The sequence below is a fragment of the Protopterus annectens genome, chromosome 11.part0 (assembly GCF_019279795.1).
Source record: "Protopterus annectens isolate FY-2018-M chromosome 11.part0, PAN1.0, whole genome shotgun sequence".
NCBI classification, from domain to species: domain Eukaryota; kingdom Metazoa; phylum Chordata; order Ceratodontiformes; family Protopteridae; genus Protopterus; species Protopterus annectens.
This window is the reverse complement of record NC_056745.1, coordinates 1,461,230,113-1,461,256,809: the sequence shown is the minus strand read 5'-3', so window position 1 is coordinate 1,461,256,809 and position 26,697 is coordinate 1,461,230,113. Positions and strand designations below refer to the sequence as shown.

General features: G+C 37.9%; 1 long non-coding RNA gene across 1 annotated transcript in view; it reads right to left on the bottom strand.

The window, feature by feature from the left end:
- Positions 1-26,697, bottom strand: part of LOC122815904 — a 629,944-nt gene that overhangs the window by 383,165 nt on the left and 220,082 nt on the right. The window contains exon 2 of the long non-coding RNA XR_006367012.1: positions 7,555-7,659. This is a non-coding gene — a long non-coding RNA (uncharacterized LOC122815904). The remainder of the gene's footprint in view (positions 1-7,554; positions 7,660-26,697) is intronic.

Sequence of the window (26,697 nt, the reverse complement as noted above, 5' to 3'; positions counted from 1 at the left end):
ATTCAGTCTAACATTCAAAGAGAGGCAGTCACATACAACAGCAATGCGTGGCCAGGTACAGCTAGTATATATATATATATATATATATATATATATATATATATATATATATATATATATGTAGTTATAGATATAGGTACATAAATAGACCAAAAGATAAAAATGTATAATTTCTACATTCATATATGCACAGACACTGAGACATTTCATGAAATGTATAATGTTATTTAAAGAACACAGTGGTCAGTGTGAGGTCAGATAACATTTTTTTACTGTGTTACTGTTGTAGGAAATGCGTGTATTTGAAAAATACACCATTTTTTTTCCAGAATAGTTGATGCGCATACAAGATGGCTGAGCAGAGCTGTCTACCACACCTTAGATAGAGTGGGAATGGGAGACAAGCCAGCAACTGAATGACATGTATAAAAGTACTTGCCAGATGAACTGCTCAAATTATTTCAGCACAAAATAGGAATTCTCTGGCATACAGTTATTTTGCAGCTACTAAGTCAGAATAACACAATCAGTGAATAAACAGAACTATCATTACTGTATCTCTTTGTATTGAATGTATCGAGGCCTACTGTATTGTTAATACAATGACTGTATCCATTTTATCATATCAGATAGAAAAAAGTGTGTGTGAGACAAAATAAATGCTTTCAACAGCTATGCACAGGTACATCGCAGAAAAGCAAGTATGTATTAATTTTCTGCTTCTTCCCAATGATGAGGAGGAAATTTCTTTCAAAAGAGAAAAGTCTCAGAGGAGACCAGCAAGGATAACCGAATGTGCTCATATGAAAAATGTTATTACTTTTTATTAAATCATTAGGCTGCATCCTACAGGAACTTGCAGCACCATTAGGTGCCCTATTCAACCAAAGCCTGGGTACCAGCTTTGTCCCAGCTGAGTGGAGGATGCCACTGTCATCCTTTTACGCAAAGGTGGAGCATCCACCGATCTGGGAAATTATAGACATATCTGCCTAACTAGCCTGATCTGCAAGGCCATGGAACTGATTATCATGGACCTCATTAACAAGAACATTGGTAACCTCCAAACACTTGATCCCACACATTCTGACTTCATCAAGGGGAGGTCATGTCTGTTAAATTTGGTTGACTTTTTTGAGACAGTCACCAAAGGCATGGATGAGGAGAAGACAGTGCACACCACCTACCTTGACCTGGCCAAAGCCTTTGTCAATTTTCCCCACTCTGGCATAATAGATACACTCTCAACTAGGCATCAATCTGTATGTTACCAGATGGGTAGCTAACTGGCTAACTGTTAGAACCCACCTAGTCAAAATAGGGGAAGCCACCTCAAGAAGTAGACCTGCATCGAGTGGCATACCCCAGGGTTCGGTCTAGGGGCCTCTATTATTTGGGATATTCGTTTCTGAGGTGTAGGCCAAAACCAGTGGGCTATGACTGACCAAGTTTGCAGATAACTGCAAGCTGGGCACTGTCATCAATTCCCCTAGTGACATGGACATCCTCCAAGAGGGCCTCACCCAAATAAATAACTGGTGCCAGAAAAATGGCCTCAAGCTGAATACAAAAAAATGCATCAACATCCCCTGTGGGCAGAGTGACTTACCCACAAATTATCACTTTGATAATTATGTTCTAAGCACACAGTCAGTCATGAGGGATTCGGGCACCCAGATTGATAGCAACCTGACTTTTGACCACCATGTTGCTTCCATTGTACAGAAAGCTTTCTACATGGCCCACCTCATAAGTAAGGGTATGTCATCCAAGGACAAGGAGGTCATAACATCCCTGCATTCTTCCCTTATAAGGCCCATTATTGAGTACAATGCACCATTCGGCATGTACCTCGCAAAGCACATGTAGCAGCTGGAGAGACTACAGAGATTCCTCACCAGGAGAATCCAGGGCCTCAAAAATGTACCATACTCAGACAGGCTAAAAGCCCTATCCCTGTACTCTGTTTAATACAGACTCCTCAGAGGTTACCTCCATTTGGCATACAAGGCGATCTTGGACCCCACCTTAATGGGACTGCTGCATGTCTGCAAGTCAAGCTCCACTCGAGTAACCCACACATGCGGTCTCGACCTGGTCTGTGACATTGATAGGACTTGTTGGCAGGACAGATTTGTGTCCCAGAGACTCCACCATTTGTGGAACAGACTGTCTCTCCACGTCAAGCAGAGTACGTCTTTACCCCTTTTTTAAGTGCAACCTGGATAACTGGATGAGAAATAGAAACTACATCCCTGGGATTTCACCTGCTGGACAGGGACATCAGGGGCTGACTTGTCTAAACATGGGCTAAACTCTTGGCAAGGCTTATAGAGGCCTCAGGGCCAATAGCTTAGTAACTTCCTATGATCCTGTGATAAATAGACAGCCATGCATTGTCTTTTCCTTTCTGTGGCAAATAAAAGAAAAGTTGTGTGTTATTTTTTTAAGTCACTGACATACAGCAGGTAATCAGAATAGAAATGAAAACCTACTACAATAACAATAAACAACCTTTGCAGCAGAGTCAATAGTTATAGAACTGTAGGTTGTATAAAAAGATTTACAAAGTCTAGGAAATCAGAAATGCTGAAGTCATTGTTTGTTAGTTACATTAGACCCAAAACTTGAGAATGGAATTACAATATAGAAACCTTATAAGAAAACAAGCATGAGTAAACTGGAAAGAGTGCAGCGGAGATGTACCAAGGGCATCCATGGATGTGAAAATTTACATTATTGTGAAAGACTAAAATATCTAAACTGGTACAGTGACTCACACAGACATTTAGGAGGAGACCTTATTCAGGAATATGGGGCATTTAAAGACAACTACCGCTGGAAAGGTTTGGGGTTAACAAAAACTATTACAGACTCATCAGTCAACCTGTACAGAAGATTCTATATGAAAGAGAAGTGTACTAATAGGTTCTGTAAGAGAACAGCTTGGACGCTTATTATGGGAACAACTGTTCTGGTATATTGGCAGGCTCGAAGGGCATTAATGTCCATGAATGAAATATTTATATGTATGTTATGTATGTGATAGTAGTACCATTTGGCAGCATTATTAATCCATATAAAACATAGTATCATTTCAGTTAACATACTGGCTTACAAGATGCTTGCTATAACACCACATGAGTACATTTATTATCTCAATTTTTTTATGCTGCCCCCATCTCTCTCTTTTTTCATTTAAGAATTATTTTTATTTATTGTTTTCTTTCTCTTCTTTTCAAGTTCCTATTTCTATAGGACTAGAGACCCCATGCGCAACCCAACCATGTGCCATATAGCTTATGGAACACAGACCATCTCTCTCTGACCACCTGGGGACATCCCCACAGGGTCAAGGTGGTGGCTTTGTTCGTACAGGTACCTTAGTGTGGTGCAGCCTGGAAAGCCGCAAAAGGTATGAGTTTTGGAATCCAGTGGGCAGTGGAGAGGCACCTTCTGCCCACACAGGACCTCATCCAGCAGGTGCAAGACATGCCACAGAAGGCCCCTGCTCCCACATTACTACTGCAGGTTTATTACACAGTCGGAATTTTTGAGGTCCTACAGACCGGGGTGAGAACTGCTCCAACACTTCCTCACCCTACCTGCTTCCCTAATCCTCTGTCCTAAACTACCTCCTCTACTTACTTCCCCATCTTCCCTCTTATATAGAAAAATAATAACAATAATAATAACAATAATAATAATAATAACAACAATAATAATAATAACAATAATAATAATAATAATAATAATAATAATAATAATAATAATAATAATAATAATAATAATAATAATAATAACAATAATAATAATAATAATAATAATAATAATAATAATAATAATAATAATAATAACAATAATAACAATAATAATAATAATAATAATAACAATAATAACAATAATAATAATAATAACAATAATAACAATAATAACAATAATAATAATAATAATAATAATAATAATAATAATAATAATAATAATAATAATAATAACAATAATAATAATAACAATAATAATAATAATAATAACAATAATAATAATAATAATAATAATGGGGGATCTACCCAGCAACAAGAAAACAGTATCCTTCCACTAGCACATCTTCCAGTACAACCCTATTAATGTCTTCCTTCTGTGTGTCTCTTGTGATCTGTCTCACCATTTTCAGCTGTCCTGTCTTCCCCTTTTCCACCTTACAAAGATCCAATCAGGGTTTCCACATAAGGGCGCCATTATAGTCATTACAGAACTCTATTATTTTTGTAAAAAGTCATTCTGCATAGATATGCTGAGTGCTGCTTGCCTTAAGTGCCCAGCGTTTATCTATGTTGGCTTGCACAGCCTTGCGCTCATCCCCAACTTCCAAAAATAGCTAAAATGAATCACGGCCTTCTATACTAATGGATGCATTCAGGCATAAGTATTGCACTTTTAATTTGTTGTATGAACTGATAACCAGTCCAAAATTTAGTACACATTTCAGCACAGGCTTTCACTTTGTAGAAGTCAGTGACATTAGCTAGCATCTTTTTTTGTTTGTTTGTTTGTTTTAAACAAGAAACATCTTTATTAAATTATCACTTATGACATAGGCAATCATACATTTATATAAATGAAAACAAACTATACTGACATTTTTAGTTGCAAACATTATACAAAACTTATAATCTATCCAGTCATTGTCAATCAAACTTTACTTAGCTCATTCAAATCCTGCCTTCTTTTAGGTTTATAGGTTCATAGGTAGGTACTAGGCTATTGGCCCTAGGGCCTATATAAGCCTAGCCAAAGGTACCCTGGCTTTCGCCACCCAAGAAAATTATTTTCCTGTGCCACTGTTGAGCAGAGCCACAGAAGTGATCCCCGAGGTGAATTTCCTATCTTCCATCAAATCATCAAGATTTTTCTTGAAGAGTGCTAATGAGGAGCTTTGTTTGATACAGATAGGTACTTTGTTCCAGAGTATAGGAAATCTCTGGGACAGGAATCCATCCCTTCAGCATGTTCTGTTTATTGTGGTGACAAGGTTTAGGTCCCTAGAGTGTGTAGCTCGTAGGGATTGGGATTTCTTTAAGTGGAGCATGTCTAAAAGCTCTGGGTTTGACATAGCTTTGTGTGTTAGGCAGAGATCACCTCTGAGTAGGCGATATGCAATGGAGTAAAGCTGCAGTTTTTTGAGATGGACTGCATAGGGCATCTCTTTGAGGCCAGTAATCCTCTTTGTGAGGTATTTCTGTGGCCTTTCCGGTTGTTGTAGATGTCTTGTGAGGTACATACCAAAAGGGGCATTGTACTCTATTATGGGTCTAATGAGTGATGAGTAGAGGGGAGCAATGACCTCTTTTTTCCTGAATGAGAAACCTTTTGTGATGAGGTGTGCCACGTAGAAGGATTTCCTGACTACTGTGGCGATGTGATTATCAAAGGAGAGACTACTGTCCACCTGTGTCCCAAGATCTCTTATCACACTTTCGGTGTTAAGTAGACTACCACCTATGTGGTAGTTCATGGGTACAGAGTTTTTACCAAAAGGGATGACAATGCACTTTTTGGCATTGAGCTTGAGGCCATGGCTTTGACACCAGGCATCTGTCTCAGCGAAGCCCTTTTGTAGGATGTCCACATCTTTTGGAGTTTTGATTATGGCTCCTAGTTTGCCGTCATCTGCAAACTTCATTAGCCAAAGACCTTCTGTGTTGGCCTGTACTTCAGAGAAGTAGATACCAAACAGGAAAGGACCCAGGACTGAACCCTGTGGTACTCCACTTGTCACTGGTCTGAAGTTGGATTTGGAGTCTGCTACTTTCACAGTGTGGGTTCTGTCAGTGAGCCAGTTGGCAACCCATCTTGTGACATAGGGATTTATACCTAGTTTAGTGAGTTTATCTATAATTCCAGAGTGGGGGATGGTGTCGAAAGCCTTGGCGAGATCTAGATAGGCTGTGCGAACAACCTTACCCTCATCTACGGCTTTGGTGACTGCTTCAAAGAAGTCTATCAGGTTTAGGAGACATGATCTGCCTTTTACAAACCTGAACTGGGTGGGGGTCCTGAGTTTGGAGATTACCAATGTCATTGTTTATAAGTTCCATGATGATACATTCCATAGCCTTGCAGACCAGAATCGTTAGGCTAATGGGGCGGTAGTTTCCAGGGTCTGTGGTGGCTCCCCCTTTGTGGAGTGGGATAACTGTCGCTATGCAACATTCAGTGGGCACATAGCCTGAGGTGAGGCTATGATTGAACATGGTACTTAGGTGGGGTGCCAGTTCGGTCTGTAGTTCATGTAGAACACAGCCTGGGATGTTGTCAGGTCCCATGGATGCTGTGTTCTGCATGATAGTGTGTTTTTTACCTGTGCAGCTGTGATTACAGGAACTTTGCATTCTTCTGGTATAGAGATGGGCCCTTTAGGGGATGACAGGGGGGTAAAGTTAGCACTGAATCTATCTGCCAGGATGTTGGCAATATCAGTTGGTTCTGTATATTTAGTGCCATTGTGCTGTAACTCAGAGCAGATTTGAGTGTTGCCATTGAGATTCTTGACATAGCTATGGAATGCTTTGTGGTTGTCTTTAGAGTTAGTGGCGATTTTGTTTTCATAACTAGCTTTGGAGGATTTTATGAGGGATCTCAGCTTCTTACTGAGGCTGACCAGGGAGTTTCTCCAATCATGGGATTTTACTCATTTTTGCAACAGTTTCTTTCTTCTGTTGTAGAGTTTGTTTATGGCAGGGGACCACCAGATTGGCTTCCTTTTTTGAAGGATAGCATCTTGATTCTGTTAGGGATTGCACGATCCATGCACTCATGTAAGTGCTTATAAAGTGCATTTGTGTAGGATTCAGCAGTCATAGCTCTATTGTCCGTCAACATGGGTGTTGTGAAGTTTGCCACTTCTGTCTTAAGAAATGTGTAGTTGGCTTTGGAGAAATTTTTTACTGTGGTTTCCCTAATGGGGGGTTGGGGAGGGATGTGGATGTCTAGGGTGATTAGCTTGTGGTCGGATCTGACCAACGAATAATTGATCTCTGGTGTGGAGCACCAGTTGCCCATGTTGGTAATAACCAGGTCTAGGATATTGCTACCCCTGGTGGGGGTGTGGATAAGTTGATCCATGGCATTGGAATTTATGAATTCTAGAAAACGTTGAGCACAAGAGTTGGTACATGAGTAAACTTCATTCCACCTCCAATATATTATTCTGCATGTACTGTTCCCACAATTCCATTTTTTATGTGATTTGCTCATACCCTTTTCTAAAGATGCCATTTCCAGTTGTTTTATGTCTGTCACTACATTCAATACTTCTAGTATGGCTGGTTTAGATTTTGATTTCCATTTTCTAGTAAATGCTTTTTTGGCACTCAGTACTACATTTGCATATGCACATAGCTGCACTTTCTACCAATAAGGCTTCTGCAAGTATGATCCCTGGCAGTATGAATACCACCCTTATTAGTGTTACATACTAAATAACAATGTTTACATTTTCCACTAATTTGCAACCATAACACATTATTTCTTCTATAACTTTATATTTCTTTTTACCTTAACCGAGATCTTGTTAAATGAAGTTCTACACAGAAAGTCGCCATCTTCATAAAAATCTTCAAACATTCTCCTTCTTTGCTTTACTGCATCATCTGAAAATCACTGCATGGATATACAACACAAAATATTGCATGATTTTTTTTAATGCCACTCATTCCTTTTCTCACTATATTCTTCATTTTTTTAATTTCCATAACTTTATCATATCGCCATATTCCTTTCTTTCCATAATCTCTCCTTTTCCTCTGTACTTGTTTCCTTATTTTTTCATATCTGTCATGTAACCATTTTCACACCATTTTATTTTGCATGCTTTTCATTGTTAATAACCCAAAATATATGCATTGGCACTAAAAAATAGAAAATTTTAGACATAACCTCCTCTTTCCTTATTGAATATCATTCCTCTTTTAATAGGATTCAGTCTTGAACCCCATACCAGACTGAAAAAAAATTCTAGCAATTCCTTTTCCATTTTTCATAGAAACATAAATTCTGCAACATAAGCAAGTTTATCCAAAATGCATGCATTTACAATATATACCTTTTCATTATATGATGCATTAAAACGTTTCCACCATACCAGCATTTATTTTATTTTTTCCATTTTTACTTTCAACTGATTCAGTATATTTTCATATTCCCAAACTCACCCCCAATATACTAATTTTCTTCCTACTATAATAAATTCCACTCATCTTCTTTATCTCACCAACCCCCTTACTTTTTACATTATTCAGTTTCAAACCCATGTTTTTCACAGGTTCATTGGTAAATAGTATTGACCTTTTGAGCCATTTTAAGCCTAGCTGCTAATCCAAATAGTTGCAAATTTACTGATAATGTGTTCCAAGGTCTGAATTTATATACTATCCATAGAACAGCGATTAGTTATGCGTGAGACAGTTATTACATCTAGAGAATTCCACTGAGTGTTTATAGGCGCCATATTGTAGGAAAAGCATTTAGGTGCTGCCACTGTCCATAATTAGTACAGAAGGCAATTCTGGGGATAATTTCTTCCTTTCTATTCATAGATCAGGTTAAGCTTGAATAGGGACAGGCATGAAGGAGAAGGCATGAAAGCAGAGTCTGTTATAGAGTAATGTTAACCTCTGAGAGATGTACCTGCCTCTCCAAACCATTCTATTTAACTTACAGAAGAGGTTTAGGATCCCAGAATGAGTGTTTCTGATGCAACTGGCTTGAGAATGTGTAGTAGGCCCATCGATATAGAGTCAAAGGATGCCTTATAAGCCAAGACACAAGTTCCCTCTAAGCATTTTGCAGTATATGGAATACAGTGACAGTACTTTGAGGTCATCCATGATTTAGTCTCTATTCTCTTTCTGAGGAACCTTTGTGGGTGTCTGAGTTGTTGAATATGAATGAACTTTTGTTTAATAGAAAAATGATTTTGGCAGGTATATTGCAAAAAATATATTATGAAGACAAAAGTCAAGTAACTGCAAAGGTGAGGCTCCAGCAGCACAACAACCTCAAAACATTCAAAATGTATATCCAAAGTATCGAATTTTCTCCAAGAACAAATCAAGGATCTGGATTCCACTCCGCTGCAACACAGTTTTATTGGTACACAAGTGCTTTCACAAACAGCTTCTTCAGGTGTATAACATCCATTAAAATACACACACTTACTTAAAATCAATCACATGACTCTAACAGTTTTAAAGACATATATACATTCTAACATCGCCCTTTAAAAGACAGAATAAAGGAACATCTGTATCACATAAAGAAAAAAAGCAATTTTAATGCATTAGCTAAGCATGTATGAGCCACTAATGATCAACATGTTTTTAAACATGTTTTTGAATTTGTTGTCTTAGGTAGAACATTTATTGATATAAGAGAGGGTGATATTAAAGCAAGGACTGAGGAGAAGGAAGCCGATTGGATTATTAGGCTAAGGGCCAGTTCAGGACATGGACTGAATGATTCTGTCCCTATAAGACCAGTGTTGAAAAAGAGACCTTTGAACAGATAAAGTGTTGATTCTCACCCACACTTATATATACACATTTTTAACATATCCTTCATATAGTTTTTTAATATTTATATTTTTATATGCATTTTTAGGTTTGTAAGCTTTGACAAGAGGAACTAATATCAGAATGTATATATGTCTTTAAAACTGTTAATTAGAGTCATGTGACTGATTTTAAGTATTATATAAGGTGTGTGTGTATTTTAATGGATGTTATACACCTGAAGAAGCTGTTTGTGAAAGCGCTTGTGTACCATTAAAACTGTGTTGCAGCCGAGTGGAATCCAAATCCTTGATTTGTTCTTGGAGTAAATTCGATACTTTGGATATACATTTTGAATGTTTTGAGGTTGTTGTGCTGGAGCCTCACCTTTGCAGTTTCTTGACTTTTGTCTTCGTTTTTACCTGTATATTTTTTGCACATCTCTGCAAAGGTGCCTTGTACAAATTGGGTCGTTTTCTTTATACAAAAAATATATTATGATTGTTGAAGGAGTGAGGGTCAATTATCAAAAAAAAACGATGAGGATGTTTTAAGAAAATTGACAAAAAAAAAGTTGTATAAAATAAAGGACCACTACTCTTCAATAGTTGCCATGGAATTTTTTACATCAACCTGAGCTACCACCAATTCAAGTTGATGGGACCTTAGTTTAACATCTCATCCAAACAATACATTAAGGAGTTGTTACACTGCAGTGTCAGTATTCTGTTTACCCACTATGGGAATAGAATCCACAGCCTTCTGCACCAAAAACGAGTGTGCTGCCTGTTGCACCACTGACCTCAATTTATTTTCTTTTTTCGACGTACTTCATCCATTTCTAATGCAAAAGTCTGAATAACTACATTCATTACTAGAACAAAAATATACATACTTAAACATCTCAGCTTAACTCCCCTCCTTACCTGCATCTCTTTTCCTATTCATCCATTTACCAATACGTTCACCCACTACTTTTACTTATTTCATATCACTTCATAATTTCCAATAATGCCTCATGACTTATCAAATGCCTTTTCTACAGCACATGTAATGACTTTTACTTCAAGTTTTAATCAAAATCATGCTATTTCTTTTACTGTTATTAAAATGTCCTTTAGTTCTCTCTGTTTTACACCAAAACACCATTTGTTATAACTTTATTCATCACTTACTGTATCTTTTTTATTTTCATAAATATTTTATCAGTATTGCCTAAAGCTGTAAGACTCCAGTTTCTCATGTCTTTCCTTTCATCTTTTTTCCATTTAAATTTTATTACCCCACTGCATGCTTCTTTCCTGCACTTTCCCTTTATCTAACTATGAATTTAATACTTTAAACAATAAGACGTTCTCTTCCATCGCCCTTCTCCTTTAAACTCATAGGTTTGTGCATTTAATCCTGGTTTTGACTCTTCTCTCCCTTATTTTATAACTTCCTGCAGTTCATTCCATAGTAATCTCCTTTTCCAGTTCTGTTGTAGTACCTTGAGATGTTTTTAACATAACTTTCCTTCTTGTCATCTTATTCCTTTTCATACATTCTGTCGACATTTTTTCCACTGCTTACATCACTTCTTTTTGTTTATATCTTATACCACCCTCTTCATCAAGTAATGCATCCATTCTTCTTTCTTTTATTTTCCTAAATAATTTGATACCTCATCTTCTTACCATTTATGAAAAATCTTTGCCTAAATAATACATTTGTAACTTTCTCTTTGTTTTTTTTTTTTTTTGTACAATTTACTAACTATATTATTTTGTGTCCTTTTTTCACAATTTATTTTGAAGGTCTTCTATTATTTCTTTATATTCTTGGATATCTTTTTTTTTATTTTATTTTCTATCATTAAAATACTTTCTTACATTTTTCTTTAAAAATTACAGCATCCAGACCAATTACCATAAAACGTTCATCTTTGTCTTGTGTTCTTCCTATAATTTCTTACTTTCTGGCTTCTTTTCTTCTGTCTCACTAACTTCATTAGCTTTTTTATTCCTTGTCCTTTTATTATATTTTTATTTTGACATATTCTTGCCCACACAAAGATTTTCAGCAAACTCGGCCATTTCCACACCTCCTTCTATTTCTTCCATTGCATTTGAACATATTACATACTCTGTCTTAAATATCCCTCTCTGATAAGTCGATTCCTTTTTATTTTCTCCCGATTGTACTCCAAATTGTATAACTTCAATCAATAATTTCACATCTTGTGTTACTTTCTCCTTCCTTAAATTACAGTTAAAGTATTGTATCATAATAATAAGCATATTAACCAAGACAGTAAACACATTTTTCATGTCTGTCATATTTGTGTATGCATGAATTGTAGATAATCTTCTATATCCTTCCCCTTTTCTTATTTCAGTCACTTCCATCCTACCAAGTATTAGTATTGTAATATCTTTCATTTTAATTCTTATCAAGATCCCTATACCTGAACGTTCATTTCTTAGGTCTATAGGTTCATAGGTATTTACCAGGCTAACGACCACAAGGGCATTTTTAAGCCTAGCCATGCATCCCGAATTTCTGACAAGTTCTGGTACCCTTGATAAGTGTAAGCATGGGCCTGGGAGATGAACTATTTACAGGTTGCCTGTGTCCATTAGAGACATAGGTGCCAAACCAGGAATGAATTTCCTGTTCCCCATCCAAATGTCCAAATTATACCTGAATTGGGTTAGGGAGGAACTCTGCTTCACATGTATGAGGAGCCTGTTCCAGAGATGGGGTAGTCTCTGGCATGCATACCTTTCTTTCCAGCAGGTCCTGTTTATATCACAGGCAAGGTTTAAGTCTTTAAAATGGGTAGCTCTGGTGCTGTTTGTTTTGTGGATATGCAGGAGGTACATCAGAGTGGGATCTGACAATACCCTGTATGCCAGGCATAGATCTCCCCTCAACACTCTGTAGGAGACAGAACACAAGGATAGGGCCTTGTAGTGGTCTACATAGGACATTTTATTTACACTTTGTATACTTTTAGTGAGAAACCTCTGTGGATATCCCTGGTTAGGTACATACCAAAGGGGGCATTGTGTGCAATGACAAGTCTGGTGAATGGTGAACGACAAATACAGTGGAACAATTACCTCCTTGGACCTAGATGCCATACCTTTGTTTATAAGTTGTGCAACATAGAATGATTTCCTCATGACTGCAGGAATCTAATGGTCAAAGTCTAGATTACAGTCTGTGTGTGTCCCTAAGTCCTAGACTACTGAGTCATCTCTAAGGAGTGTGTTGTCAATATGATAGTTACTAGGGGTGGATGACTTTCTAAAGGATACTACTATGTATTTCTTGGCATGAAAATTTTAGTCCATGGCTCTGACATCAGTTATTTGCTTGTGTCAGCCCTTCCTGGAAAACATTTGTGTCACTCTGGTATTCAATGACAGCTCCTAATTTACAATCATCTGCAAATTTAGTCAGCCAGAGATTACTGACATTGGCCGTGACTTCAGTGAAGTAAATGCCAAAAAGGAGCAGTCTAAGGACCCATACCTGAATGATTCCATTTGTGACTGGCCTCTTTGTAAAGGTGGACTCCCCAATTCTAACTTCCTGGGTCCTATCTGTGAGCCAGTTGGCTATCCACTGGGGGACATACTGGTTTGTTCCTAACCTCCTGAGTTTGTTAACAATGCCTGAGTTGGGTATTGTGTCAAATGCCTTGGCCAAATATGTTGAGTAGGCACAACCTGCCCCAGACAAAACCAAATTGGATTGGATCCAGTGCCTGGAGGTCTACTATATTATTATTGATAATTTCCATGAAAATTCTTTCGATGGCTTTGCTTATGAGATGAGTTAGACTTATGCATTTGTAGTTTCCAGGGTCTGTAGATGGCCCACCCTTTGTAGAGGGATGATTGCTGCTGTTCTCCATTCATGAGGCATGAAGCCTTTTTGGAGGCTACAGTTAAATAGTAATAGTAATTCCAGAGGGCATGATAGATCATGTTTCCTGCTATTTAGAAGGCATCCTGGGATATTGTCTGGGCACAAGGATGCAGTGTTCTTGTCCTTAGAGAGAGCATTAAGGACCTGTTCCCTAGTGACTGCAGGGGAAGTTATATTTGATGCTATTTCCTGAGGGAAGGTTGAGGGGGAGAGAGGTGTAAAGTTGCAGCTGAATTTATCAGACAGTAGGTTTGCTATATCTTCTGGCTCAGTATAGGTGCCTCCATTTACAATGCGTGCTGTCCACAATTATGTATTGCCTTTGAGGTTGTAGGCATAGCTGAATATCCTTGTGGTTGTCCTTGGCCTGGGAGGACAAATTTACCTCAAATTTGGCTTTGGTAGACTATTTGTCCTCTGAGTTGCTTGTTTAGTTTGATGAGAGTGCTTTCATCCTGCTGGGTGTTTCATCTCCTCATTTTTGCCATGATTTTCTTCCTTCCGTTATACAGCCTACTGCTTTTGTCATTCCACTAGGGTTGCTTGTTTTTTGAGTTAGTTCTGTACTTCTTCCTGTTGGGTACAGCTGCCTCTATGCAGCTATTAACAAGCTTATATAGGGTTCCTGTGAACAGTTCTGCATAGGTAGTAGTGTTCTCAGGGTTCATGGGGTCTCAAAATGTTGCCAAGTTGCCACTTAATAGGAGGAAGTTAGCCTTAGAGTATTTCCTGAATAGTTCACATTTAGCTGGGGTCCAGGTTTTATTTTTACTTCAAAGGAGACAATTTTGTGGTCTGACTTTACCAGGTAAGACATTACACTAGTGGGTGTGTAGCACTCCCCCATATTAGCAAGGACCAGTATAGTTGCACGCCTGGTTGGTGTATTGACAATCTGATTCAGGGAATTTGTGTTTACAAAATTCAAGAATCTTGGTGTCTGTACGTTTGGTGTCATATAGGATTCCCAGTTAATAGTGGGGTAATTAAATTTGCACATGACTATGGTACTGGGTTGGATGGGGAGTGTTTCCAATAAGTTTAAATACATGGTATGGGTTTCCTGGGTCATAGAGGGGGCATATAGCTTACAAGGAAGTGGTATTGGATTATTGCCTGTGGTGATTTGAACATGGTGCAGCTTACATGCATTGTCCTGCTTGACCATCCTTGAGGTATATATATTTTTTATGTAAATTGAGACGCCTCCACCTTTAGTCCCTGTCTGTGTAGTAGCTGGCTTAAATGTGTGGAAGTTATTATAAACTTGCACTGTCGGTGTGCTCTCAGTGGCTTTAAACCATATCTCAGTAACCATACAGATATCAGCATTCTCTAGGGTGAAGAGCACTTCTGTGGAGTGGAGTTTTTTGTTTAGACTCCTAGCACTGAATCTTTAGGCTTTGATTTGCTAAGTTGGAAGTACTTTCAGTTTGGCATTGCCTAGAAAAAGCACTGTGGTGGAAGGCAATGTTTGAGTTAATATTCAAAAACCTAGAGGGAAAAGATGCAGACCATCCCTGGCAAAGCCACATGGTCTGTTGATCAGCTCCTTCCATCCTGACAAATATTACACTCCCTTAGAATGACACTAGAAACAAGCCAATTATTAAAGTCAGTTGTCTTTTGTTCGTATTGTGGCATCATCCTTGGAGAAGGTAAAATGCTGCTTAATGCTAGGCTCATACCAGCCTGGGATACATATTCCAAGAGCTCCATGATATCTCTCTTCATATAGTCTAGGGAGGTACATCTCAGGTCATTTATACCCATATGGACTATGACTGAGTCATACTGGTACTTGTGGTCCAATGACCTGAGGGCATGCACAGTGTGTTGGATCCTAGACCCCCTGATAAGCAACTGACCGTGATTTTCTCCTTACTCAGTCTGGTGAGATGGACATCAGTGTGTCTCATGATGGAATCTCCAATGACCAGAATGCTGGATTGTGGGGTCTATATTATGAGATTGAAAACCCATTTCAGCGAACACCACAGCACCAACACATATAGTGCAAACTACAGTAACGGCAAACGTTCAAGACCACAAAACATGAAATGTCGAGGTGTCATGGTTGACCCATCTATTGTGTAGCTCCGTAAGTTAAGTGTGCGACAGTTACGGACCTTACGGTTAGGGTGCGGGTTAAGGTAAGTGCATAGATAGGTAATGTATGTAAGGTTTAGTGTAGGGTTAAAAGTAGGGTTTTGTTAAGTGTATGTGTGTGGATTATTTGTTTTGTTTGGGTATATGTCTGTAGGGTAAGTGTGCGATAGTTACGGACCTTAGGGTTAGGGTGCGGGTTAACGTAAGTGCATAGATAGTAATGTATGTAAGGTTTAGTGTAGGGTTAGAAGTAGGGTTTGGTTAGTGTATGTATGCATTTTATTTATTATGTTTGGGTATGTAGTATACAGCACGTGGTGGTGGACGACTATGACAATTCGAGATTTGAAATTTCGCTGTTTAGAGGGTTGGGCGTATTTGTGGTTCTGGCTATGTGTGTCGGTGTTGTGGTGTTCACTGAAACGGGTTTTTGATTTCATAATATAGACCTGGATTGTGAGATGGCTTGCCATATGGGCTTAGAAGTTGAGTTTCCATGAGATGTGGCTCTATGTGTTGATGTGGTGTTGTTTTGAAAGAGTGCATATGGGGCTGTTGAGGGTATTTGTTATGTGTTCTTCCTCTAGGAGGTCTTTGGGGTTTAGGAAGGTTACATTTAAGTGCCTCAGCATATATGGGTCTATATATCTGCTTTGAATTGTGTGTGATGGGTGCAGCGTATGTACTACTAACAATCCTATTGACATTAGGAGTACTCTTATGTGAGAGCTTTGCCTCCAGTGACATTGTGTAAATACATCTCTCACATACCATATCAGTTTGTTTGAGAATTAACTGGAGGTCAGTAAACATGAGGCAATTTCTAGAATGCCACAGGATGCCCATATCCACCAAGCTGGTAATGGAGAAAGTGGGAAAGTTCATATCCATGGCAACAGGCCCTTTTTTATAGATTAGACAGCTGGAGTGAGAATATAAAGCAATGTCAAGAGTATTTGGTTTGCAACTCAGAGGGCAGTGCTGGTCACTGCGAACTAGTTGTCTTGCGTGCAACTAGGTATTGGTGAAATTCCAATCATGTTTTTGTATGAAAAAATGTCACTCGAGGTATTTGTGTTTGTACAGGGCACTGCCAAACACTTGAAAGGAAACTAATAAGTAGACCCTGATGACTTAAGGATGGAGTACTTAGGCAGATATTCTGAAGTTAGAAATAAATCAAGCAGTACTTACTGAAAACAAAGAATTAGCTTGTCAAGAATGACAAAAAGAGGAGAGTGACATGAATGGCTACTGCCTGGCTACTACACATGCTGGTCTCACCAGAGCTTCACTCTGCTGGGATACAATACTCCTTTGCTTCCTCTCTCTCACCAGAAGCGAAACAGGAGCACCAATTCCCAAGATCTGAAGGAGGCCACAGAATGTCTGGTGATCCACAATCTTGATGCAGATGATGCAAGGGTCTGTAGGCTTGTTGTAGCCTTTTCCTAGTAGATACCTTGAATAACAACCAGACCAATCAGGAACATCAAGCACACTCACTTCTCAAGCAGAAACAGTCAGGAATCAATGCACTCTACTCCTTCCCTCATCAGGAGCAGAACATAAGCACAAATTCCAAGCTGGCACCTATGAAGCAGTTATTTGTCTTACTTGTGATCAGAAGTCTCCAGTAAATAATATCCCTGTGCTCCTTCTCTCACCAGGAGCAAAACAAAACTACTAATCCCAAGATGACTAGTGAGAAGCAGAATATGGGCTTTCCAATAATTGGTGGTCTTGCAATAGATGTTGCAGATTTTAAAGTTGGATGAAGAAAATGGGTTAATATCCTAAGCACGGCAGTGTGTACTAAGCAGTTAGATATGAAAGAGAGGGTAACTTAAGCGTTAGCTATCTAAGTGAAGAGCCACTAATTTTAAAAGAGTAAGACAGACTGCAAGGGGTTGTGCACTTTGTAGTCTGATTCTATGGAATACAGTGGGATGGCCAATAATTGTAAATTGTTGAAAGGGGGTGATTTTACAAAATGATAACTTTGCTCTTACTCACAACAGCCAATAAAAGTGGAGAGGGAAGGAGATATGTGGTCAAATTAACATAAGGGTCAGGCAAACAGAAAGATAGTTCAGTTTAAAAACACAACAGCACCAGGGTGGAAACTTAATTTCTATGTGACTCACAAGAGACACAGATGTGGTATCTTTCCTAGTTTAAAAATGCAGTTAAAAGCAGACTACAAGTAAAACACAGTGTGTAGAAAACAAATCACAAGATACAAAAATAGAAGAAAGCTAAAGTAATACAAAATACAAGAAATCAAAAATCAAACTAACCTTTCCCTCACAACATGTTGTGGCAGAGTTTGTGTGAGATTTTCCAGTAAAAGAACACATAATCTTATTTCCCCAACAAGGCCTCACTTCTCATGTTTTAACACATCTTGTATCTAGTAAACATTTAATTTCTGCTTTTGCCTTCTTCCACCATTCACTTACTAACTGTAGAGATAACATTTCTAATACTGTTCACATTAACACTTTATATATCTATACTATCCCTTCCTTTTTTTTGCCTTTTTTTTGAAAAGTTTTATTTTTTTCCTTCCTTACTTTTTATTACTTTATTCTTGCTTTTCTCCTGCAACAAAATCACCCTCCTCCCCCTCATCATTTTACAACAGTCCATGGTTATTCTCTTCCAGAATAACAACATGTTTTTCTCAATACTCCAGTTTTTCTTCTTCTGTACTTCCTTTAACAAAATTGTATGTCTCATCATCTTTGCCATCATTTTTCAGTGTTTTCTATGGCTATATGTTCATAAGTTCGTAGGTATATACTAGGCTAACAACAACCAGGGCCTTTATAAGCATAGCTGCACAACAACCCAACTTTGTCCCCATGTAACATCTGCATGTATTTGGAGAGGTATGTTAGGTAGGAGGATGGTAAAGGCTTAGTATAGGGGTATGTTAGTTAAGGAGTATTTACTGCCATCTTCTAACTATCAGAGACATGGGGGCCAGACTGGAGGTGAATTTTTGATTTCCCATCCAATCGTCAAGGTTAACTTTGAACAGGGTTAGGAATAGACTCTGCCTCACATGGACAGGGAGCCTAATCCAGAGCATGGGGATCCTTTGAAACACATATCTTTCTTGTGTCTTGCCAGCATGTTCTAGTTATGTTGCATGCAGTGTTTATATCCTTGGACTGGTGTGTTTGGTGCTATTTGTTTTATGGATATACAAAAGGTCCATCAAGGTTGGATCTAAGGATGCCTTATATACCAGCGACAGATCTCCTCTCAGTAACCTGTAGAAGGCCGAGTATAGAGATACAGCCTTGTGATCTGTACAGGGCCTCTCAGTAACCTGTAGAAGACCAAGTATAGAGATATGGCTTTAAAGTGATCTGTACAGGATAATGTGTTAACATCCTGGATTCTCTTTGTGAGGAATCTCTGTGGGCATTTCAACTGCTGTATAGCCTGGTCAGATATATGCCAAAGGGGGGCATTGTACTCAATGAGGGGTCTAGTAAGGGCTAAGGAAGAAGTACTATAACTTTCCCTAGACCTATACATAATTCTTTTACTTATATATTGGGTTACATAGAATGATTTCCTTACTACCTTGGCTATCTGTTAGCCAAAGGTCAGATTACTGTCCTTATATATTCCCAGGTCCTTAACTACTGGGTCAACTTTTAATGGTGTCTTATCAATGAAATAATTAACCTGGGTGGACTTTTTCCCAAAAGGCACTGTAATGCACTTCTTGGCATTCAGTTTTAATCTATATCTTTGGCACCAGTCATTTGCATGTATTAGACCCTGTAACAGGATGTTGGTGTCATGTGGGGGATCTATGATAGCTTCCAATTTGCAGTTTTCTGCAAACGTGGTGAGCCAGAGCCCTTTGATGTAAACTTTGACCTCTGAGAAGTGGATTCCAAACAAGAGCATGCCTTAGCACTAAGCCCTGAAACTCTGCTTGTGACTGGTCTCTTGGAAGAGGTGGTCTCCCCAATCCTGACTTCTTGGGTCCTATCTGTGAGCCAGCTGGCAAAACAGTGAGTAGGCATTTATGCCTAATTTGGTGAGTTTGCCATCAGTACCTGAGTCTGGGTAATGTACTGAATGCCTTAAGTAGGCAGTATGCACTGTGTTCCCCTCATCCATTGTCTTAGTAACCCTATCAAGGAAGTTTACCAAGTTAAGTAGGCATGACCTTTCCCTGCCAAAACCAGCCTGGAATTGGTCCAGTGTCTGTAGGGTGCCAATGTCTTTGTTTATCAAAAACAAAGGCTGCTCAAACATGTCCAAATCTGATAGTTAGCATGTCACAATGTTATTATCACAGTGCATCGTAAAATACAATTTGTTTGTAAAAACAATATGGAAAAGGTAAGCACTTTTGTCTACTTCATCCAGTGTGGACTTTCTCAGAACTGGAAAGTCAGACTAATCGGTCTGTAGTTTATGGGCTGGCTGTTACTTCAGCGTTGTGAAGAGGGATAGCTATTGTAGTCCTCCATTCATGTAGTACATAACCTGTTTTGAGACTCTAGTTGAAAAGTGACTCAACTGGTCCTTATAGGTTATGTTTCAATCTGTTTAGGAGGCAACCTGAGATATTGCCTGGGCCCACTGAGGCTGTGTTTTTAGCCTTAGTGAGTGCTGCCATGAAATGCTCCCTGTTAATAGTTGGGGAGGTTATGCTAGCAGGATTTAGTAGGGAGAGGCAGTGGGAAAGTGGGGGGGGGTGAAGTAAAAACTGAATTTGTCAGCCAGCAGATTCGTTATGTCACTCTGCTTGGTGAAGGTGGTACCATTTACCACCAGTTCAGCACACTACTGTGTGTTACCGTTACGCTTTCAGACACAACAGTAGAAAACCTTGTGGTTGCCTTTAGCCTAGAGGTTATCCAGACCATGTAATTAGCCTCATTGTATTTAATTAGTCTTCTTAGTTTTCTGTTTGGTTTAATTAGTGAGCTCTTGCCATTATGAGACTTACCCTTTCTGATTCTGGCCATAACTTTTTTCCTTTTGTTATATACACTGTTAAGGTTAGGATTCTGCCAGTCTGGTTTGTTTCTGGCATTTCTTTTCTTCTTACTTCTAGTAGGCACAGTCGCCTCTATGCACCCATTTGCATAGGTTGCTGTGAACTCAGGGTTCAGAGAGGCATTGAGGTTTGACAAACTCAGTTAATGGGATGTAATTTGCTTTAAAATAGTTCATATGTGTTATAGGTTTTCCATGTTGATTTTTATTTCAAAGGAGACAGCTTTGCAATCCGACTTTCCCAGTGTGAACTTGACATATGGGTGGGTGCAACACTTTCCCATATTTGTGAGTATTTTTGAACCTCTAGCTGGAGTGTGCATCATCTGGTCAAGGGTATTTGTGTAATAAAGTCTAGGAAATATTGTGCCTGCAAATTGGAAGCAGAGTATGTTTCCCAGTCTATATAGGGGTAGCTGAAGTCTCCCATGAATAGTGCATTAGGCTAGATGATGAGTGCCTCCAGCAGGTCTAGATATAAGTGATGGAATTCTTGGGGCATGGATGGTGCCTATAATTTGCCAGGATATGGTAAGGAACTTTACCTATGGTGATTTGCATGTGGATGAGCTCCAAGACATCATCTTGTTTAATGAGTCTAGAGGTATATTTGTTGCTGATGTAGATCGAGACACTTCTACCTTTAGTCCCTGTCTGTGTGGCTGATGGTCTAAATGTGTGGAAGGCACTGAAGCCTTGCAGTGCTGGAGTAACTACGTCTTGGTAATGGCACATACGTGTATATTCTTCAAAGTGAGGAGAGCTTGTTAGTTGTTCTTGTGTTAAGGCTCCTAGCAGTGAGCAGTAACACCTTTAGGTTCTTTTGGGTTTTATTTAAGTTGGTAGTTTTTTTTTCAATTTAGCATTGCCTAAAAAGGCTCTAAGGGGGTGGAAAAAGTTTTAGCCAATATCCATAAGCCCAGCGGGGGACAGGTGCAGTCCATCCTTGGCAAAGCAAAGCAGTCTACTAATTATGTTTTCCCATACTGACAATGACACCAGAAACTAAGCCAATTATTAAAGGTCAATCATTTTTTCTTCAAACATTGGACAATCAAACCAAAAAATGCCCTTGGGAATTATGTTTATTATCACAATTTTTTGCTGCATGTCCCTTTTCTTCATATTGTTTGCATCTTTTCTTTTCCCCAGTACTGCACTGAATACCTGTTATCGCCACAGAAACAAAAACAAACATTCCCTTGGCTGTCCGCAGTATCTCACAGTCCCTCTCTTATCTGTCCTTCTATCACATTTAATGTTACAAACACTTGCCATCCCTCAGTCCATAGATTTCTTTCATCAAATACATTTTTATATCATGCACTTCTTTATAAACTGATATGAAAAGACTCCATCTCAACAATGCCAGTGTCAGGAACTCTGAATTGTACTTATGTTTTCTTTTTAAGTTGCAATCAAAAATGAAAAAATAAATAGCCCTTCTATGCTACAATCTCTTCTTTCTTTTCTACCTCAGACATGATTTTTTTCTAATAACCTAAATGCTTTAAGGGTCACGTCACAGATGTCCTCAGTCCTCAAATGTATTACTGCTCTTATATCTTTTATACTAAATGCTAAAGGCAAAATTATATTCTCCAGAACATCATATCTATTTAAACAAAATTCATTCCTTATTTTATTAATTATTATCACAGGCTTCATAGTTGCGACTTATAGTTTGTTGCTGTTGCATAACACCACACCTGTATTCTTATTCTCAAAGCATCAACATAAGTTTTTTTTCATACCATGATGCCAGTATGTGCCCTTAAAACTAGTTAATCCACCAGCTGAACACACCAGTGTTTTCTGCTCCTTTATCTCCAAAATCCATTGGATTTTCCACTGAAACTGCATTTCTTCTGATTGTACATCCACATCACTCACCTACCTCACTCCAGAATGCTTCTACTCCATTTTCTGGATCACTAGTTTACTCATTCAAATTCAGTAATGCTTTTGTCAGTAATCAACCTCCTTCTAGAACTCCATTATAATAATTTCTTCATTTCCAGTAGTTTCCGTCAACTCTCAATCTGTTTCTTCCAAAACACACATCACTCCATATCTCACAGGTCCTCCATCTTGGTTGTCTGACAACCAAGTCAGCAGCAGCCCTATGTTGTCACCTAGTGGTTGGGATGTAGGGATGTAAAATACAAAAGACTTGCAAAAGCTCCTAGGTTCCCTGGCCAAATTTTCCCTACTCAGTATGAATACCATCTCAGTTCTTCTGCGAAAATAGACTGTTATTCTAGTGAGACTAACCTATCCAGTAATAGACAAATAAATAACTGCATACATTTAGCAAGTTTTTCCATAACACTGAGTTTAAGAACAAAGTAAAAGATAAGATGCAATTAAAATAATCCTTAGAAAAGTGTTAGCATTTGTAAATATTCTTATAGTACGACTGCTCAAAATGTTTATAAATGTGAAGGAACAGAGCTATGGATCTTGGATTGTCAAATTTAGAGACTTACTAGTGTGGTTATTAGTGCTTATATATTTCCAGGCAATCTGGATCACTCCTGACAGCCTATGATAATGGAAACACAGTTAACAAATCAGACTGTTTTGTATAAAGGAGGTAGCGCACTCATTGTAAATAACATGTGCAACATTTATTAAACAAAACACTTTGTGTCCATACTGTGTAATGCATCTAAAGCCAAGAAATACAAGTATAGTATCCAGCAAACAATGAGAATTTTCAGTTTCTAGCTCAGTGAAGGGCAGCTGGAATAAATGTGTAATAGTATTATGCTGTGAAAGTAAAGTAATCATTTATGGTCTGCTTTGTAATTGGAAGGAAAGGATTTTGGAATATAACTTACAGTGTGTAATCATAACATTCCCTTCTGGGTAGCATTGAATTAAAAATGTTCTAAAACCTGCTGCATAGTGAGACAGTTGTTTTGCATCCATTTTTCTCAAAAGGTATGCTATTATCTGGTGCCACTGTCATTCTATTATTTTTCATGAGGGCTTAGGCACACACATTAACAACAGTGTATATTACAGGTCCATAGGCCTTGTTTTATGTAATTCATAATTATTTTCTTGACTTGGCTAATTAAGCAAAGTTTAGCATACTGTTGCATAACAACATATTTTTTATATTAGGTGTCTGATAACTCATTTTCAGCATTTCATTCTTAGAATTTGTTATGGGAACTGCTAGACATTTGAGAAAAGTTGCCAGTTTTGTTATGTTTTGCACATATATAAAACAGATCTCTCAGCCTTTTCAGCTATCAAAAAAAGTTAGGCTTCCATATGCTGGCTGGAGCTGCCTGTATCATCTCCTTCAATACTGGGTACTTAGCATGGCTGTACACGTTTGCCACCGGAATGGTGGCAGTCCTGGTCATTTGTGTTTCTTTTTTCACTAAATATTTTTTTTTTATTATTTCAAATAAGATGTCTTAAACATTACATGAAATAAAGATAAATAACATATTTACAATTCTAAAACATTACTAACTTCAAACCATTATATAACTATTTACATTGGTGTCTATGCAAATAACATTGAAATTCTATATTATATAAAGTTAGAAACATAAGATGATATATCTTCTTCGATATTTTCAAGTATTTCCAGTACTTTCATCCAAGAGTAATAGTAAGAAGTAGATCTTTTAGTTCTGTTCTTCACTGTTAATATTTCCATGTGAGCAACTGTTGTTGTTAAAGTCTCAAATTCCTTGAACGTAGGAGAAGCCTCATTTTTCCAGTGTATAGTTATGATTTTACGTGAAATTGCCAATAGTGACCATAGAATTTTAGTGTCTTTTTGGTACACAGTTTGGAATAGGAGAGTTGAATAAAATTAAAGACTTTGTTAATTGAAAATTATCATTATAAACAGTCTGAAAAAAAATAATTAATGGATTTCCAGTACATATTGAGACATATACATTCATAAAAAACATGCTGCCAATCTGCTTTTATCTTGGTATGGCATCTCCAACATTGATCTTCAATAGAATACATTTTGGCTAACCTATGTGGTGTATAGAAACTTCTATGTAGATATCTCCAAGTGAATAATTGCCAGTATTTTGATAATGTAGAAAATTTGGAAGATTTTAGAATATTACTTTTTTCTTCTTCAACTGGAGGATGGTTGTTTATTAAAGTATAATAATCCCAGTATGATTTTTCATGATAGTTTTTTGTTTTTTTAACAATTTTATAGATATTAGACAAATAACCTGTACCCTGATAAGGCTGTTTTGTGATAAGAATAAGGTATTCAATGAGTTTTGGAGCTTCATGTCTAACTGAAGGTTGCATTTGTTCTATTTTATTTATAAGAAAATGCCTTAGATTTTGTAAAAACAGCCAATTGTCTTTATTTATATTATAAGTCATTTGTGTTTCTGAGTGCATGATAACTCTTCAGCACTACTAGGACTACTTAGGACAACAGAAAACAATCAACCATGAAAAAAGATAATGGTTTGTTCAGACCATAGTTCATCTTGTTCTTACATTTGTTTATACTTGTATGTTAATGCTTCTCTTTTAATGCAGTTGTTGGCTATGTTCACAGAATGCATTAATGGCTGACAATCTTTAGCTTTGTTTAATTACACACCAAACTAGTTTCAAGTCCAATGTTGTTATATAGGATGAAGAAGGGATGGGATCTGTGTCAGTGAGGATTGTCAACATAAGGAGGTATAGACACGAGGGAGGAAGCACGTGTACGTCAGGGGAGACTTTCCTGACATGGAGTGCAAAATGTATTACTAACCTAATTAAAAGGTAAGGCTGGCTAGAGAACATAAGACAAATTCCTGTGATTCTCCATTCATTCAGAAGACCAAGTTTTCTTCCAGACGGCAGCTTAAAGTATCTGCTAAGAAAAGGAATGATTTTTTTTTTTTTTATGGTTAGGCCTTCCTTTATGCATATGACAGTTGCTACTTGTGCTGACCTTACGGGTTGTTATGCCATAAGCATGGCTTACAGAGATGGTGAAGTTTGTACTTTAAATGCCATGTATTCTACAGTTCAGTTCTTGGATGGAGTGCCTTCTGTTTGTTGTCTACATGTCCTCGCTGTGTCTGCACGGGTTTTCTCTGGGTGGTTTGGTTTTCTCCTATAATCCAGTGGCATGCAGTTTGTGGATCAACGACCCTACATTTTCTATAGGTATGAATGTGAGATATGGAAGAAAGACCTAACAACCTACTACCGTTGATCTCTTTGCCATGTAAACTCCATGGATAGTGGTGGGTGGTGGTTATCCATAGGCTCACTCTAGGATTCAGCTGCAAATCATAAAAGAGATATTCATTTAGGGTTTTTCTGTTAGGGTCTTTTTAAACATTCTTTGAAGGGACTGCTTTGCAGAACCAAGCATGGTCTAGTTGTATATACTGCTGCTTGTAGCTTATAAATGTATGTAGTGTTGCATTCATCAGTCCTGCATTCAGGTAGGCACTACTTAAAAACTCCTGGCAAAATCACGTGACACATGAGTAAAGAGATATAATGACAGCTGCTCTCTATCATATAAAGCTAAAAAACATATATTCTGTTCATAGTTTTAGTCCAGCGCAGACAGAATTTCAGTTTTGTGTCTATATTTTTGCTAATTGGATTCCTTTCCACTGTTGTTGTTAATTCTGACTACACGTTTGTTCCTGATAGTATGACTAGTTCTAGGACTAAAATATACTGCACATGGAGTGATCCGGTTCCACTTAGAAAACCTAATTTTAAGGAATCTGTGAAAGAGTATATATATATATATATATATATATATATATATATATATATATATATATATATATATATATATATATATATTACAAGTAACTGTGGAAATATACAAAGACAGAAAGTAATTCATATTTTTATCTTTGGGGAAGAGGTGTTGTTTTTTTTATAAAGCAGTAGCCTGAGTAACTTAATTAGTGCCATCACCTTGGACAAATACAAAAAATTACCAGCAAGCCTACCCCACCCTTGGACTTAGAAACAAGCTTGCAATCATACTCAGGCTTCTGCAGAGACACCAAATTGCATGATATGGCCCAAAGATATCTATCCAATAACTGGC